The 18,900-nt window shown below is 44.6% G+C and overlaps 1 long non-coding RNA gene across 4 annotated transcripts in view; it reads left to right on the plus strand.

Annotated features, from left to right (window-relative positions):
• The first annotated feature begins 870 nt into the window (after window positions 1-870).
• LOC102381443 overlaps window positions 871-18,900 on the plus strand; it is a 29,571-nt gene continuing 11,541 nt past the window's right edge. For all 4 annotated transcript variants that reach the window (XR_001358889.2, XR_001358887.1, XR_001358891.2 and 1 more), the window contains exon 1: window positions 871-943. This is a non-coding gene — a long non-coding RNA (uncharacterized LOC102381443). The remainder of the gene's footprint in view (window positions 944-18,900) is intronic.

Consider the following 18,900-nt stretch of genomic DNA (forward strand, 5'->3'; position numbering starts at 1 on the left):
TCCCTGGCTAATGCAGAGCTGGCTTAAAGCCACCTCTGGTCTCCAGCTGGACTTGAGACAGTTGAAGACCTGGGCTGTTGTCTTTTAAAATGGGTTCTCTCTCAGAGATATACAGCGTTGGGCCACACTGAGAAAAGATTGCAGGCTTGAATTCATATTGTTCTGCTATCATATCTGTATTACACTTCTCCACTTAAGCGGACTTCTCCAGAACTGTATGGACTTGGCATTTTATTACTATTTCTTGTGAATCATTCCATATTCTCTCCTCTTTTAGGGGGATGTTTCCCCCTCTGGATGAGCCCTATTACTTTGTTGGAGAACAGTCCTCAGCCTCATTTAAATGACAGCTGAAACTTATTTACAGTTCCTCTGTTGGCTTAGTTAGGTTACAGTTGTCAGTCTTGATACCTCCTTTACCTGAATCACGCTACAGCTGTAGCCTTTTTGACATTGTGGATTCAGACACAATAGAGATCTGAAAGGTGCAAAGTCAAAGTTCTACAAAATATTAGAAGGCTTTTATATTCTACACTCAAACATTGCTCTTTAAAGTGTTCTAGCAAGAGCAGTTACCCCAAATAAGTTGATTCTTTATAAAGCAGACCCTGAAGGAACAACACCTGGTTGCACACAAAGTAAGGTCCCCAAAGAAAACTAATGTACTAGCCTGCAATAAAGCCCTATGAAGGCCATCCTTTTAGTTCCTAGGATCCATCACATATTGGTTTTAACCAATTTGCTTTCACCTTCTCCATGAACTTTCAGTAGCTGTTACTCACTTGTAATATTGCTTTCCTAACACCAGATGGTGCTGTATAAAGGTATAAAGAGTAGTACCTCCAGGCCCCATTAGTAAGTATAAATGGAGTCTGACTAGTAACATCCAAGTGTCATGGCCTTTCCTGATTGCAGATAAGCTCATCATAAACACATCTCAAGGGTGAGTACCTCTATATTTTATCATCAAAATAAGAAGTGAGAGAGGAAGAGATAATTTGGTAAGTTGGTTCTCCCTTTTGGAAGAGACTCTCTGGAATGCAATCAGGGAATTTTAGTACAACATAATACTGTATGTTATTGAATGACCCCTTTTGTAGAGCTTTGTTATTAGCAGGCTTCCTGTAAAAGATGTACTCTGCTTAAAACAAACAAACAAAAAAGGTGGAGGGCAGAACCAGGGGGAAAAACCCCCTTTTATGAGCATTCCTATGTTGTTTTGTGTAACTGGCAATGCTTTTCACATCTGTGGGGTAATACAATCTCATCAAAAACCTTCCTGAAGACCCATTTCTATTCTGATGTATGGTCAACATCAATATTTCTTTGTTTTGATTTGTTTTCCCAGCATCTTGGAAAGCCTATGGAAATGGCAAGATGTTTCCTGCTCTGTTGGTATGCTGTATTCCAATATTTATGTTGAGCTTTTCGGAGCAGGGTACCCCATCTCTGTTATTACAGATACATTGAACAAATAAACCTGTCTTTGACACACCTTAGGCACGATTATAATTCAAATAAAAAGAACTGTAAAGGTGCATTTCTTGTTCTATGCTGCAACCCAACCTAATAGGTTTTATTTCTGAGAGTATTTTTACTTGCTGTGCACTTACCTCTCTAGGACGTTCCATGAAACCCAAAGCAGTTAGATGTGGAAAAACAGAGACAAAATTGTTCTGCTGTGGTTCATTGTCACTATATAAAAAAGATTCCAAGCTAACGTCATGCTTATTTAATTTGGGTGGCAGTGCAGTTATGCCAGAATTGAATTTGGCCAGTGCAGATATATTTGAGATTAATTTGGTCAAATAAATTTAAGTGGGATTAATCAAAGCTTTTTTTTCTCAGGGTTGAGCCTGTGGCTCTATTGTACTTTAACCTCCCCTGTAGGTTTGTGTTAGTGGTTTACCACTAATCTTTCAATACTCTCAAATGAGCCATTTTGTTATTCTGTGTTTTGCTCCCCAGTGACTGATCTGGCCAGGCTGTTGAGAAATTAACTAAAATATAATGTGCTACTCTCTCTAAATATCTCGTGACATTATTATATTGCTCACTCGCAGCCTGGGTAAATGAATTTGTATTGTAGATACCTTTACAGTGAGGGGAAAAAAACCTGGGGAAAGAGACAGAATTAACACTCAGTCCACATAGACATGTGAGGACAGATCCTTGGATGCTGTAAATCAGTATAACAACAGATTATATCACCTGGGCATCTGTCCAATGTCAGCCTTTTTCTTCCTGGATATTTTAGTTCCACTATTCCATTTCATGGCAAGTGGACGTAACACCCATTACAGAACAATAGTAATTTCCTCCACTAAAAACTGAAAAGATTTCTTGTGCAATAATAATAAAGTTTTCTTAGGAATAGGCAGATGCCCTCCATGAAAATAATGTGAAACTGCTGGGGGGAGGGGGGGCAGTGGGGAGCAGAATAGCATTGGTTAGTTATGGAAGCGTGTTATGTTGATTGTGATGGGTGCTGATTTGACAGGCCTGAGCGAGAAGTTTAATACATATCTGCAGAACAGGTGTGATTAGGGCTGGTCAGAATCTTCCAATGAAATATTTTTCATGGAAAAATACTGATTAATCATTGTTGACTGACTTATTAATGTCTAGCTGAGAGGGAAGGTATCAAGTGATGTCTTCCAGCAGTCTGTCTTGAGTCTGGTATTGTTCAGCATCTTTATGCACTTGGGATGGAACGATCCCATGCATGGTACAGGCTGGGGACCAATTAGCTAAGAGTAGCTCTGCAGAAAAAGACTTGGGGGTTACGGTAAGCTGAATATGAGGCAAGTGTGCCCTTGTTGCGAAGAAGACTAATGAGATACTGGGCTGCATTTGTAGGAGCATTGCCAGCAGATCAAGGGAAGCAATTCTATCGCTTTATTCAGCACTGGTGAGGCCACATCTGGAGTGTAGTGTCTAGTTTTGGGTCCCCCCCTACAGAAAGGATGTGGAGAAATTGGAGAGAGGCCAACTGAGGGCAATGAAAATGGCTAGGGGCTGGAGCATATGACTTATGAGGAGAGGCTGGGGGGAACTGGGCTTGGAGAAGAGAAGACTGAGAGGGGCTTTAGTAGCAGCCTTCAACTACCTGAAGGGCGGTTGCAAAGAGGATGGAGTTGGATTCTTCTCAGTGGTGGCAGGTGACAGAACAAGGAACAATGGTCTCAAGTTGCTGCAAGGGAAGTTTAGATTGGATATTAGGAAAAATAAAACCTCTCTCACTAAGGGGGTAGTAAAACATTGAAACAGGTTATCCAGAGAGACCCCTGACTTTCCATCCTTGGATGTTATTATGATCTGGCTAGACAAAGCCTTGGTTGGGATGATTTAGTTGGGGGCGGTCCTACTTTGAGCAGGGAGTTGGACTAGACCTCTTGAAGTCCCTTCAAACTCAAACTTTCCATAGAATGATAGAAAATTAATGTTGTTTCTGGCATTTTTCCTGTAGCTGGCAAGCTGTGAAGATCACGTCAGCTGTGCCTCTTGACGCCCTAAACCCACATTAGGATTCCAGGAGAAGTTCTTCAGCAGGTGGAAGAAGATGATTCGGGATGGTTCCTGCAATGATTTCTCCTGTAGTAGAGAACAAGGCGATCCCTCTGTAACTTCTACAGTCAGACTTGTCTCCTTTCTTGAAGACTGTCATAATCTTGGCGTTCCTGAGGTCATCTGGGATTTCTTTACTGTGCCAAAGCCCGAAGATGAGGGCACCTTCCCCTTTTTCCTTTATCAGGTCTTGTCCACCTTTTAGGTCTCAAGGGGATTGGTCCCCAAGTGCATGGAACGTAGATGACGTTGGTAGCATTGAAGAAGACATGCATGTCGTGGATGTCAATGAAATGTTGAATCGCCTTTGCCTTGTCTCCCTAACATTTGTTCTTCATATAATGGGTCCTTCTTTGGATTTCTGCCATGGCTTGTTGATGATTCTGTTTCTTCTGCTTGGAGCTCATGTAATTCTGCCAAGTATAGGAGGCCTTCTGCTTGTGGATGAGCAACTCTTGGATCTCCCAGTCATTGTCATCAAACCAGTCTTGATGTTTCTTCGTAGAGAATCCAAGTGTCTCTTTGCAGGTGCTGTTGATGATGGAGTTGAAGGCACTTAAGTGCTTCTGACATTTTTCTATTGTTATTGATTGGAATACACCAGTTTTTGTTTTGGTTTTTTTTTTATTGAGGCACTAGTGGAAGAGGTCTCACTTGATTGGGTCCTGAAGTCCTTTGACACTGGTCTTCTGTTGGCATTGCTTCTGCTGTAGCTATCATTTGGGAGCCAGTTTGAGCAACATAACCAAGAAGAGGAGTTGGTGATTAGTTCAGCCGTTGTCAGAGTCTGGTATTGCTCAGCTGATGAGCACATCATTGTAATCCCAGGCATGAACAATGATGTAATCAATCGGGTGCCAGTGCTTAGATTGCTGATGTCTTGTGCCTGGTTTTCTAGCAGAACAGGCTGTTGGTGTGTCCATGTTCTGCACATTTGGTCAAGAGGAGGAGGCTGTTGGAGTTGCCCTTTCCAACTCCTTTCTTGCTGATGCTTTCATTCCAGTGGTTCAAGTCCCTTCCAACTTTGGCATTGAAATTGCCAAGAATAAGTCTGTCTCCTTCCAGAGTGTCAGAAAGGACTTGGTCAAGGATGGCATAGAATTTCTCCTGGGTTTCATCAATGGTATCAAGAGTCAGGGCATACATGCTCATGAGAGTAGCTTATTGGCTCCCTACCAGTTTACGACAGAGTCATGAGGCGCTTATTAATTCTGATAGGGAACTTGTTGAGTTAGTTTATTAATTCATTCTTGATGTCAAAATGAACTCCATGAAGCCACTGTTTTCCTTCCTATTGACTCTTCTAGAAGAAGATATAGTCAACTCATCTTCCACTCACCAGATCTCACTCAGCGCAGCAACATCAGTGTTGCATCTCCTGAGTTCTTGAACCACAATTGTGGTACAGCGCTCTTAGCATTCACTGTTAGGATTGTCCATGGAGGTCCTGATGGTCTAGGTCCTGATAACGATGGTGCAGCTTCGTTGATATTTTTGACCACAGTAAAAGTGATCTGACTAGATGTAGTTATCCAGTCAGGGAAAAAGGCACCTTTTCTAGCCCCCTCCCCATGTGGAGTGAGCACAATGGGTCCTGAAGAGGGCTGCTCAGTCAGTTACAGTTGTCGAATTGCAGTCCTGCCTCATTCAAGTGCTAGATGACTTTTTTATAACTGCCACTTTCATACCAGTTCATGACTAGGTGCTTCCAGACCTCGTAATCCTGCTCCCATCATTACTATCTGGTCACCAAAGGGCTTGAAAAATGTACTCATTTTCATGGAAGACACCCATGTGTGCCGCCTTTTATCATGGAGAAGCTGCTGCACATCAGCTTCCACATGGTTCTTAACAGAATGGGACCTTAATCCAATGAGACCAAGACAAATTGGGGATCTTGTTCTGCTGCAGCCTTCTGCCTTTGCAGCCATTGAGACTCTAACATCTTCCACCTGCTCTGCTATTGAGGACATGTAGATCCATGGCAGGGGCTAGGGGCTGGACAGGCTTATTATAGTGGCAGCCTCTACTTGCTATGTCACAGCAGCAACATTGGATATATGTGGCTCTTCAGGAGGGAAAGTGTTGCCATCTGCTGTCCTCGCCACATCCAGGTGATGCTGCTGCTGCTTGGCCTGAGACTGATCAGCGTTACTCCGCCTTATTTTGCAGCTAACCCTTCTTGAAGTTCATTCCTCTATCTGCCACATGTGGATGCACTGGGTAGCAGTACAGCTCTGCCTCCAGATCACAATATAAGTCAAAACGGTCTTGTTGCGGACCCCCCGCAGCATACTGGGTTGTATTAACAGGAGTATCACTTGTAAATCAAGGGAAGTGATTCTTCTACTTTATTCAACACTGTTGAGACCTTACCTGAAGTACTGTGTCCACTTTTGGGCTCCACACTTCAAGAAGAATGTGAACAAGTAAGATTTATATGTGGAAGAGTCTAGTGGAGTGTGACAAAAATGATTAGAGGCCTGAAAAGCATGACTAAGAGGACAGGATGAAAGAACTAGGGTTATGTAGTCTGGAGAAGAGAAGACTGGGGGCGGGGGGTGTTGAGAGAAGACTACAAGGGTGGTCAAGCATTGGAGCAGGCTGCCTAAAGAACTTCTGGCCTCTCCAGCTTTGGAAGCTTTCAAGAACAGACTAGACAGACTCTTGGCTTGGTTGGGATGGTTTTTATCAGGGATGATTCTGTCTTGAGCAGGGGGCTGGACTGACCTGGTGAGGTCCCTTCTAGCCCTACTTTCCCAGTATCCTAATACTCATGGAATTTGGTGGGAAGGGTCACTTTCAGCAAATCTGGGGCGGGGGAAATGCTTAAGAAGTGTTTAGAAAGCATCCAAATGTCTTGTCTTGTTCTGAAGTTTAAAAGGTGTGTGTTCTGGTTCAAAATGACTTTGTTCTAAAATTTTAGTTTTGTATGCTTAAGTAAGGCTAACAATAAAATAAATACAATGTTTCCATAAAAATTAGATTTATTCAAACAAAACCCGCAATTAACCCAATCCATATGTTGTTGTTTTTTACTATTTTTGTTTTCAAGGTTTTAATTGGCCATCCTGATTTGTGTTGGAGAAAACTTTCAGAGCCTTAGAAAATTACTCAGGATAAAAAAGAAGCTTTGTGCAGTTCTATAGAGAGTGCATGTAAAGGGTAAAACTACAGTCTGTCTTTCCTCTTAGCTAGAGGAACCCTCTTTACAACATGATCTGTAATACATTGAATCCTTGCCCCCTTTTTGAGACTTTTGGCAAGAAAATTAATGAGCTCTAAGCATGTTGGTATTTTGATGATCGTTCCAATCTGCTCTGATTTCATGAGATGTTCATAAGTTATCAGATATCAGAAACTTTGTCATTTCTCCCTCCAGACTGGGCATGATTTAGTAATGGAGGTGAAAATCTCCTTAGCTTATTATCATTTCTGAGACGTCTACCCCTCTGAACCCTCTGTTCACTAAGTGAGGGCAAGAGCATTGTGGACAACAGCTGAATGTGATGGAAAGTAAAACTCAGAAAACTCCATGTAGTCATACCTGTTTGTATGACTAAATAAAGCTACAAAGGCTGCTTACAATAGTTTGCAGCAGAATAGTAGGACAGCAGGAGAAAGCACTCCTCTGAAAATAAACATTTATCAAAGCACAGTTTGACATAAAATATATATATTTTCAACTCTAAATGGGAGTCTATTCCTCCACTTTGTTTTGTTTTGTTCCATTTTGTAGGCAGCTCCTCCCAGGCAAAGACTTCAGCCATTTGATGAAAGAAAAGCTGCTAAGTGTTGTTTCTTGGTTGTTTTGTTTTGTTTTTTTTAAACCCCCAAAACATGTACTTTATTATCTGGAATGGGCTTTGTTTTTTTTTGTACTGAGCCACAGATTGTTTTTTGATTGTTTGTTTTGAATCTTTTAGAACATTATGCTCAGGTGCCTAGACAATCATTTTGTAATAAATCAATCAAGAAATGTAGGAGACATAATAAAATGAGTCAGCAATGAATTTCTTCTCTCTGCTACCCTCCATCTTTCGTATAACAGGTCTTCACGGTTTACTTTTCAATGTTCCCTGTCTGGATTTTGCATTACAGCAGTACTTCTCAACTAGGGTGCTGCAGCACCCTGGAGTGGCTTGAGATCCTTTGAAGAGTGCCCTGGAGTGCCATGAAAGATTAGCATTGTTAGGTGTACAAATATTATTTACAAGATAAACCTAGAGACTTCAGAATTGGAATCCATAGTGTTAACTTTCTTCCCTGTTATGGTCTTTCTGAGTTCTTTGCAACAGAAAAATTGCTGTATTATTTTTCTGTAGTCAAAAAAATGAGCAGAAACTAAGGGCTGGCATTTTCTGAGGGGTGCCTTGAGTCTAAAAAGGTTGAGAACCAGTGCATCAGAGAGACAGCTGTAGTTGGTACTTGCTAGTGTTCTAATCCATTACAATGTTTTTCATTTATATTTAAGCCAAATAACCATTTTTATGATTAAAATACTTAAAAACAAACAAAAAAAAACACAACCCTCTGTGTAATGGGCCAGGGGGAGGAGGGGAGACTTTACCATGCATTTTGTCTTGGTCAGGTTATCATATAGTGTCTATTATTCTTCCAAATAGCACAGCTGGAAACATGTTATGTTGCTTTTGCAGAGATGTTTCCTCCATCTTTATTTCTTCTCAGTAATACAGTTTCTGGATTAATACCAGTCATATTTATTTATTTATTTATTTATTTATTTATTTTAATTGAAAATACACATTTTAATCCAATAGGTCAAGGGATTAGTAATACGATAGGGAATAGCTGTGGAGTTAACTCTATTTGGCCCAAGATAATATCTGATAATTGTTACTTTTTGGTCTTTGGAAAATGTGTTAATGAGAGAATAAGTGGCTGGTACGGAGCTGATTATACCAGCCTTAAACCTCTGTCTCTCAGTTCCACCATAGGACAGGCATGTCAGAAGCATGTGAGGGGGCATAGCCAGAGCTTGCTGTACTTTGGTATTCCCAATTAGTCACATGCTGTTGAGCAAAGTCTTCAATGCTGCAAATCTGATTCTGAATGTGGAATATAAACTGATTTCAAGAGCTGTGCAAATACCCCCACCAAAGATGTAATTGTAATGAGAAAAGTTAACATGCAAAACAGATGGACATGCATACAACACAAGAATGTTTAGAGTACAATGCAAGGGCATTTGCATTCAAATATCCATTTTCCTTGTGCAAATATATACTGATATACTTTTGGGAAGAAAAAAAAAAGGCATGCTATGTTTATGCAACATTTTTGCCTAGATGAGCTGTGTGATGTCTTGTATCGATGACTCTATTATTCTGTTTCATTACTGCATGGCTTTCAGTGGCTTTTAGCTTGTTCACCCTTTTCTTAGGACATTTGTTAATAAATTATCTACCAGTTTCTACCGGTCTAGGGCTCTGAGTAGTATAATGAATGTGCCAAGCTTCATTTATAAAACACATGTTCCATATCCCTTTTGACAAGATCAACATAAAGTGGACATATGTATGGTTAATTTAAAGTGGTTAAATATGAGCAAACAAGGGCCATACCAGGAGAGTCTAGAGTCACTGGGCTGGGGCAGAATGTTCTGATTAGACAAGCCCAACTTCTGTAAATTTGTATGAAAGTGCCAGGAGAAAGGTGAGACACTGAAAGGGGGATAAAGCCTTTGAGCAGGGCTAAGATTTATTTGTGTGTAATGAATTTTTCAAATCCTTTTTGGAAACATGCCACATTCTGCTGTTTTGTTAACAGTCCAAGACCAAATATCTATGGTCTAGCTGCACGTTTTGTTGTTGCCATTCTAGTGACTCACTGCAGAGGAATTCATCAATCTTGGGTTTGAAATTAACTGCAAAATAGGCAGTTCGTCCCAGGGAGAAGGTAAGCAGTAAGCATATTTTGTAACATAAAAGACATGTTAGGATGTAAATCATATTGGGAAGATGGTTAACTGTCTAGAGAGAAATTGCCAGATATGATGTTATAGATCTTGAAACTCGCTTGGAATTTTATATCAAAGGATCCATTTTATGTTGCATATTTTGGGGGGCCCTTTTGATATCAGCTTGCATATTTCAATTTATAATATGAAACGATGTTTTATCACTTGATGGGCACTGGAGAAAATCTTATGACTAAAATTACAGCTTATAAAAGAAAAATGGAAACAGTATTGTGAAAGAGCCCGCAGTATTATCATATTTTCATCTGCTAATGCCTTCTTTTGCCACAATTGCCCATTCCACATAAAAACCACTCTTCCACTTTCCCTTTCCCAGTAGTTGTGACAGCATTTTACAGTATGAGGCTTAAACTTTGCAGTATTGAACTTTTTGGCTAGGGGCAGAAATTGCACAAACTGGTATAAGTGACTGGAAACCAGTCTAAACCTGTAACATAACAGAAGTTCACTGCACACAGACCAGTATAAGAAGGCAGAACCTGGTTTAAGATGGACTTGGATCAACGTAGTATCAGACTTAACTGATTTAGGTTAAGCTGGTCAGCTGACTTTCAATACCCGATCCCTTCCCTAATCCGGCATCTTTGGGATGCTTTGTGGGTCCCTGCTAACCTTCCCTTGCAGGGCAGGCAGGTTAGCTTCTGTTGGTGCTTGTCTTCTCTGAGCTGGGCTGCCTCGACCCCAGGCTATCACCAGGGATCCTGGTTTTCTCTGATTTTAAAAAAAAAATCACAAATTCCCCATTTTTTACCCCCCCCCCCCTCCCCAAATCCATGATAAAAATTAAAGGCCCCCCATGGTCCTGTTAGTGTCCCTCACAGCCTCCCCAGCCCCACACACGCAGGCACATGCACACGCACACCCCAGCAGGTAGGTGTGTGTGGGAGGATGAGGGGAAAGAAAGGGGTTGGGGGGCAGATTGAGAATGGGGGAGGAGGAGTGCATCTCTGAGCCTGCTCCTGGGGCAGGGTGGTGAGGGCAGTGGTGCCCCTCTGTGGGCTATACAAATGTCACCCGGCCAGGGAGGGGGGAAGCTTGCACGCAGCGGCTGCCACCATGCCAGTGCCTGCCAGCTGGCAGGCACTCATAGTGGGGCTTTCCCCAACACCTTCCCCTCCCTCAGCCCAGGTGGGTGAACAGGCAGGGGAGGGGGAACATGGCATGACCCAGGGCACAGCAGAGGAGGGGCAAGGGGCACTGCCAGCCCCATGCAGCACACCAGGGTGCCCTGCCACCCCCCACATTGGCTCACTCTGTGCCTGCACCCGGGAGCAGGGCTGGGGGGGGCGAGGGCAGTGGTGGCCATCTGTGGGCCTCATGTACTGCCCAGCTGGGTGGGAGGGGGGGATGCACACAACAGCCACCACTACTACGCTGCCACCACCGTACCTTGCGCCACTTGCCTGCAACCAGTGGTGGGAAAGCTGCACGGGATGCGGTGGTGTGGTGGTGACCACCACGTGTGAGTCTGTGGGTTTTTTTTTTTTGTTGTTTTTTTTTTTGTTGTTTTTTTTTCCCCCCCCCCCACCCCCAGCTGGGCAGGCTTGTACAGCTCCCAGAGGGGCACTGCTGCCCTTTGGCCCAGAGCAGGGCCGGGGGACGTGGCACGGGGTGGGGCAGTGACGGTGCAGTGGTGCTGGCATGCAGTGACTGCCACTGGCATTACACTGCCCCCAGCAGCTGCCCCCACACTGCACCTCTGCTCACACCCAGCAGCAGCTGCCAGCACAACTGCACCACTGCTGCCGTGCCCCATTCTGCTTGCCCAGAGCAGGGGTGGGGGCAGCAGTGCACCTCTGTGGGCCTCCTATACCTGCTTGGCCAGGGGGGAGGGCTTGCATGTGGCGGCCACCACCACGCCTTGCATCCCATGTGGCTTTCCCACCACAGGTGCGGCAGTGGCAGTGCAGTGATGATGGTGGCTGCCACATGCGAGCTCCTCCTCCTCACCCCTGGCTGGGCAGTGCTTGTGGCCTGCAGAGGGGCACTGCTGCCCTCACCACCCCCTCCCAGCCCTGCTTCTGGGAGTGGGCACAGAATAAGCTGAGGTGGGGGGCTGGCAGTGCCCCTTGCCTCTCCACAGCTATGCCCCGGGGCGTGTTCTGTTTCCCACCTGCCCACCTGACTGCCCAGGCTGAGGGAGGGGAAAGTGTTGGGGAAAGCCCTACTAGGAGTGCCCACCAGCTGGCAGGCACTCCATGTTGTCGTGGGGCACCTCGCTGCCCCGCTCCTAGAGGGGGGAAAACTGCCAGAGGAAAAGCTCTGGCAGTGCATAAGGAGCCCTAGCGGTGATTTAGGGATTACAGCTGTGGGTTGCTGGGGCAACTAAGGAGAGTCAGCTGCCTGTAGGAGGCAGGGCCTGGCCCTTATAAAGCCCAGGGCTGAAGCCAGGCTGGCAGTTCCCTGCTAGCAGCTGGAGAGGCAGGAGCTCCCTTGGCCAGGATATAGGGAGAACCCTGATCGCAAATATAGCTCGTGAGAGCAACAGAGGCTGGAGCAATGATGTTGTTACAGCCAGGCGGCCTTAAGTTAAGTTATAGCCAGGAGGCTTGTGTTTGCTTTAGTGTTTGTATTAAACCGGTGGCTAGGGTGAGGCTATAAGGGGTTGGAGGAGGCCTCATAGGGACCCCAGAGGGGTGGGGCCCCAGCGCCTGAGGAGGGCGCCGCATACTTATAAGGGCCCACTGGGTGTGGGACCCTAGCGCCCCAGAAGGCATAGTATTCTCAGGGGCAACCCCAGCTGTGAGGGGACCCCGGCGCAAGTAAGGGCGCAACGTGCGGGGTGCATAGACCCCAGCCCCAAAGAGGGGGTGGCATTGTTAGGGAGCCCAGCATGGGCACAGCAAGCCCCAGAGAAGGGGTGATAGTAGCAGGAAGCCCGGCGCAGGCCTGTAAGGTCCCAGAGAACGGGGACTATTGAGAAGCCCGAGACAGGCGTAGCGAGCCCGGTTGTAGGCTAGTATGGCAATAGCCCTCAGATAGGGGCAGGGTGCTGCGGTGGACCCCGATGGAAGGGGTTAGTAGTACAACACCCCAGGAGAAAGGCTAGGTGCTGCGGTGGTCCCCAGCAAAAGGGGATAGCAGTGCGGTGAGCCTGGATAAGAGAGGGTAGCCGTGTGGTGGGCCTAAAGGACCAGAGACTCGGTAGGAAGTCCCGTAGTGGGCTAGGTTATTTTAGAGAAGGCCCAGAGTGGGCTCGACGAGAGTCCCAGTGAGGGGCCGTATATTAGAGAAGGCCCGGGAGTGGGCTAGACTACAGAGGAGGCCCGGGGGAGCGGGTGTGTATTTTGACAAACCAACATCTAGTACATCTGTGAGGCTTGGGGCATGGTATTAGGGGTCAGTAGGAGCCATGCGTAGCCCATAGGGCTAGGGTGCCTGGAACGCACCCAGTGTACAGGGAGACCCCTGGTGGGTCCGGGAGAACACAGGGACGGAGGTCCCAGCTAACCATGCCTAGGAGACGTAAGGTAGCCTCCCAACTTAACTCAAGATCAAAGACGTGGTGGGCGAGAATAGAGGGTGCCCTTGGGCCGAATAGGCACGGAGAGGGGGCCTTAAGGAGAACACGGCCCTCCTGCAGGACTCTGCCGTGACACATGTCTTCCCCCAACACATCCTCGCTCCCGCAACCCCTAAGCCCCACTTACCTCCAGGAATGAAGAAGAATGATCCTCCTGAGGCAGTCTCCAGTAAGTGAGAGCATCGGATCCTGCCCTTCCCCCTCCGGGCAGGACTGGGGCTTTCCTACCCCTTTTACAAACAGCTCTTGCAGGCTGTAGCTCTTTGTGAAAGGGAGAAATCCATGTGTTTCCATGCTAAAAGGAAAAATCTGCATTTTTCTCTAATTTTTCAACTGGGAAATCCGTGGCTTTTTCAGTTTCTCCATGGGAAACGGAAAACCCGTATATGGCTATCACAGAGCTGAAATGGCAGAGACTCAGCTCCCCAGCTGGCCTGGTGGTAGCACAGGAAGGGGGGTGATGGGGAGAATTGATCCCCTTGCCCTTGCCCTGCCCCCCCCCCCCACTAGGGTCAGCACAGTGGGCACAGCAGGGGCATCTTCCTGCTACCCAGTACCCCTGACAGGCTCTTGCCTGTGCCTCTTATCAGCAGGGGTTGGGCAACAGTGGCAGCAGCCACTCCCACCTGTTCTGGCTGCTCCTTCCCCCTCGTGAGCCAACCAGGGTCAGGGCTGGGCCTGGGTCCATGCGGCAGGGGCATCGCTGCCCCCCACCAGTGCATCATGCCAAGTGAGAATCCCATGAGCCTGGGGGACTGCAGTAGCTGCGGTCCCCAGGGCCAGGGGAGTTTCAGGCACCCCTGAGCCTTAGGGACTTCAGCAACCGCAGTCCCTAGGGTCCAGGGATTTCATGCACCCTCTGTACTTAACTTTTTAGCCCTAGTGTTTTTGAATTGTTACTTTTTGGTCTTTGGGAAATGTGTTAATGAGAGAATAAGTGGCTAGTACAGAGCTGACTGAAACATTGCTGCTGTAGAATAAAGGAATACTGTGCAATAAGAATAAAACAACAGTTTAACAAACCAGGAGCTACGGGACTGACAAAATCTATTTCCAATAATAGAATCAGCCCTTATGGCTAGAGACAGACATTACACATACACTGGTTTAGGTGATCAGAAACTAGTTTAAACCTGTAACAGAACCGAAGTTCAGAGCACGTAAACCAGTTTCAAAATGTCTGAAACCGGGTTGAGATAAACCTGGTTGAATGTAGTATCAGACTTAACTGATTTGGGTCAAACCAGTTTATGCAATGTCTGTCCCAGAACCCTTCCTGGTTTAAGATAAACTAGAGCCCCCAGCATCCCAGATGCTGTGCTGCCCCTCTGCTCCCTAGTAAGAGTTCTGGTGGAGACTGCAGGCGTAGTAGGGTCTGCCTGGCTCCCCCCATCCCTTGCTCCTTGCTGCTCAAGCAGAGATTCCCTCCCCCCCCATCCCCCACAGCACAGGCCCCAGCCCCATGGACCTTAGCTGGCATGCAGTATGCTAGCTAATGCTGAGAGGTGTCTGTGTGTCTCCAATTGCACTGGGACAGGCAGACAGAACAGTGGCTGCTTAAGGCTTTTTGGAGCTAATCAACAGGCCAGGTGATAATGTCCCTCCATTCCTTCCTTGGAAAAAGCTGTTTAAGAAGAGCTTGAACTAATGAGAGAGGGTTTTTTGTTGATGGGCTGATAAATGCCATGTTATCAGCTTCCTCACCTGTTAGGTTTGCAGACAGTATGAAGAAACAGGGAGAGGGATATTGATACTGAGCTTTTCATCAATAGATGCATGTGCTTTACACCCCAACTTTGCCTCAGAGTGCTAGCCTGGGGCTGGCAACACTCCTGCCCCTTGAACAGTGAGTGGGGGGGAAAAGCCTGGGATGATGCAGGCAGGGTGGGGGTTTACACCCCTTCATGCCACCTCCCCTTCAGCTTAGCACTGTAAAAGGGAAGGGAGAGCTCCTCTAGTGCCCCACTCCACCGCCCCCCCCCCAGCTTCTAGTCTGAGCCACTGCAGGGATATGCCTGCATTTCTTCAGTCCAGAGGGACTGTCTGTACAGTTGCAAACTAGTTAAATCTAGGCAGGTTAGACTAACCTGCAAAGATTGAATCAGTTCAGGCTCAGGATTTTTTTGAATGTCTGTCCCTAGGCAAAGGGTCTAAAACGTTTTGTTAATTTCCTTACTTGATTGTTATCACCTTGGGGCAGAAATCCTTTCTTGCTATATGTTTGTATAACATTGTTAGCCTTCAATTACTTTAAAACCAGTGTAGCAAACAGTCACCTATCAGTCTACTCTGGGGATTTTTTTAAAGTTAATTTCTAATAGGCTGGAAACATACAGGCCAAAACTGCAACATTCCAGCTTTGATAAATATGACCTAAATAGGGTCTTGGCCTAAGATTATTAAATAGATCTATACGTTTACTTTATTTATTAAATCTATGATTCTACAATTCTTTTTCATTACTGTGGTTTTCAGTGTCCCACATTCCTTATTAGCTTTAATTGTTTCTTTACTTAAAACGAGTGATCTATAGTTGGGTATTGTACTAGTCATAATGCAACTATTTCTCCTGCTAGTAATATTTTGATACGTTTGCGGGTCCTATCTGACTACTAGGAAGGAGGAATTGTAGTATGCATTAATAACAATTTTGCTGATGCCTATCCGCTGATTTTTTTTTTTTTTTCCAAAAAATGTTGTATGACAGAAAGGCTGCCTGTGCTTTTTAAGCTGCTTTCCTGTTTGTATAGTCCTTATTGGCAAATGCTGAGATTGCAAAGGAAGAGCAACTTTATGATTTTTTTTGGGTCACTTTTAGTTTATTACCATATTGAGGTGCAGATCCTGTCACTTTTGTGTACATTAAGTAATACTTAAGGAGGAAGCTGATAATTCCATTCATTTCAGGCAGTTTACCAGAGGACTAAGTTTTTATAGCTTAGCCTTAGCAAAGGTAGCAAGCTTTATCCTTAAATATTTTACTGATGATCTTGAAGTCAGTTACCATAGATTTACAATAAACAAAAATACTATAAGGACAATCTTTACCCCTTAGGACATTGATTATGACTTTAGGCTCTGCTTTAAGCAAGGAATGATGCAGAAAATGACATCTAAGAGGAGCCCCCAAAAACATTGTGACCCTAGAGACATCCCCAGTAATGCTGGTCTGAAGTATTCAAAAAACATGAGGTTGGCTGAAAAATTATAAGGTTTAAAAAATTAGTAAGCTTTTACTAATCATGAGATATTGGCCATTTGGTGTTTGAACTATTTAGATTCACATCCTCAACCTATTCTGTTCATCCATGAAAAGTATACTGTTGGGTTTTTTTTATTTAAAAAAAACAACAACCACCACCACCAAACAAAGAGCCAAACAGATTCTCTTGCAGTCACTTGACTCCAGAAGCAGGGTGTTTTAAGAAAAAAACCCTAAGTATTGAAATGTGCCTTGCACTAAAAATCAGGGATCTATCTGGCACCTTTGCAGCCTCTGAGCCAACAATGATTTCCTCTGCCTCCTTCATCTGTGATTGAGTGCTGGGGGTAATAGTTTGATCCTAGCCTGTACTGACATTTTCTCTCTTCACATTGGGTCTGTGTGGCTTCCAGTGTCATCCTTCCCTTTTAATTGTTTCTTAACTCAATGTTTTAGCAATGTAGTGGGCAACCATCAGCCCTCCGGGTCATGGTGTATGCGTCAGTGGTCTAGTCAGGTGCCCAATGAATCTGCTTGCACGGGGTCCTGCAACCATCTCGCCAAGACCTTTGATGTATATGCCTAGGCACAAAGATGGAGTAGAGGCTGCCCAAGACCTACCATCCACCTCTTTTCCCCTCCCCCTTTAAACTATCGAGACAGAATCCGAAGGCCAGACTTTGTCAGTGCCTCTGTTGCTCTCTGGCAGAAGCTACAACCAGAACTGCTGCTGACTGCCTAATGCCGCAGCAAGGGCAAGTTTCTGTTAAGGTGATGTCCCCTAGCCTTTCTTCAACCAAAGAGTACCCACGAGGCAGTGGGGACTAGGGTTTTGAGCATGGGCAATTGGTGCCACCTTATGGGGGGCACGTGCTGGTCAGGAGGTGCCAGAGCTCTCAGGGGGTACATATGCACCCATTATGCATTTCTACTGGTTTTGATGCACCCTATACTTGCCTTACTCTGGAGGTTGCAACTTTGTGGTACTTTACAGGAGTTACCCTGCCACAAGTTGCCCCACCACGTTGCCACCAGGTCCTCCAGTTGGATGCAGTTTATGGCCATACCCAGCACCATTAAGTAATGTACCGCCAGCAGTTACGACGTGTAGCAAATGCTGCACCTATCAGCTGACACTACATCTTACCCAAAGAAAGTTTTCCTATGGGCACATACACAGTGTTGAGAGAACTTGTTATTGGAGTCCTTGACAATATTATGCATAGTACTAGTCACAACCTAATTCATGATTTATGTTGTTCTTTTCACTGGAACTATTTTCATGAGTAAAGTAGCTTGGGTTTGGCTCATGCTGTTGAATATTAAGCATGGGAGTCTTGTGGTAAAAGTGTACTAGATGCAACGAAAATGTGTCCCTGTCCCAGCTATGTCTGAGATTTCAATGTCTTTCTACCATTATATTTACCACCATGTTTATAGCCATAGCTACCTACTGGGGACTTGGTCTGAGAAAACAGTCTTACCCAAATACATTGATAATGTTGAAAAACTCAGAAAACCATCATTAAACTGCACTTCATGCTACGGCTTAATCTGTCATGAAGTATTTTGATCAAAGGAATGGTCTTTTAAGGACTTCATAATCCCTGACAGTTCCGTTATGAATCTTAACCAATGCTGTCAAATACTTTTTCTTAGTCAATAAACCAGATTTTGGTATTTCTATTATAATATGCTCTTGCAGATTTATCTTTTTACTTTTTTTTTCTTTCACAGTTATTAATTACTCAGTCATCAAACTTTACACAATCTAGTCCACAGTTGCTATGTTTTTGTATCGCGTCTCCTAATGGCAATAATTTTGCAATTCCAGTTGATAGTTGATGATTATTTAGGGTCTGCAATAAGAATTGACTTCAGGTTTTGATCAGTATTTTAAGCACTTTTGTCCTCTTTATCAGCATTTAGAATAGTTCCATCTTATGATTAGCCAGAAGCTTTGAAGTCATTGATAATTTTCCCCCAAGATAGATTTTGGTCCTCTCTTAGTGTGCCATCTTCATTCCCCTTGTTAACATTTTGACAATAGTTCCTTTCTAATAACTTTTAGCTACCTTGCTTATTTCAAAGATATTTACCATATTGTGTTCCATTGCCAAGTAACCTCATCCTACTTATCTTTCTTTGACGTTCATATTTATAATTTATGTTGTAATATTGTCTCAAAGCTACAACTGGATTGGGTGCCTTTTAACATCTTCTATGTAAACAGGTACTAAATGACAGCTTTGCAGGACTTTTATTTCATTGTTTCCTTTTTGTGGATAGTGTCAGCTGCTAGAGACACCAAGGGTGCTGAAAGGGGTGTGTTGTTTTTCTTTCTTTTGCTCCAATACTTTCATTTTCAGAATCCTGCAAAATTTCAAAGCTTGTTCAGGAGTTGTCTTTTTGTGATCCTCCCTTCCTTGAGCTGTGGTTCTTTCTTTGATGCACTTTATAGGTTTGTTCAGTTCTCTAGTTTGAAATTTACACTATTAACTTACCTTTGAGGCTGCATGCATACATTGGTCCCTTTTTCTATCATTATGATAAAATAATGTGGTCATGGTGATGGGAGCCTTTCTTCTTGTTGTCTAGATTTTCCTG

The sequence above is a fragment of the Alligator sinensis genome, unplaced genomic scaffold, assembly GCF_000455745.1.
Source record: "Alligator sinensis unplaced genomic scaffold, ASM45574v1 scaffold76_1, whole genome shotgun sequence".
NCBI lineage: Eukaryota > Metazoa > Chordata > Crocodylia > Alligatoridae > Alligator > Alligator sinensis.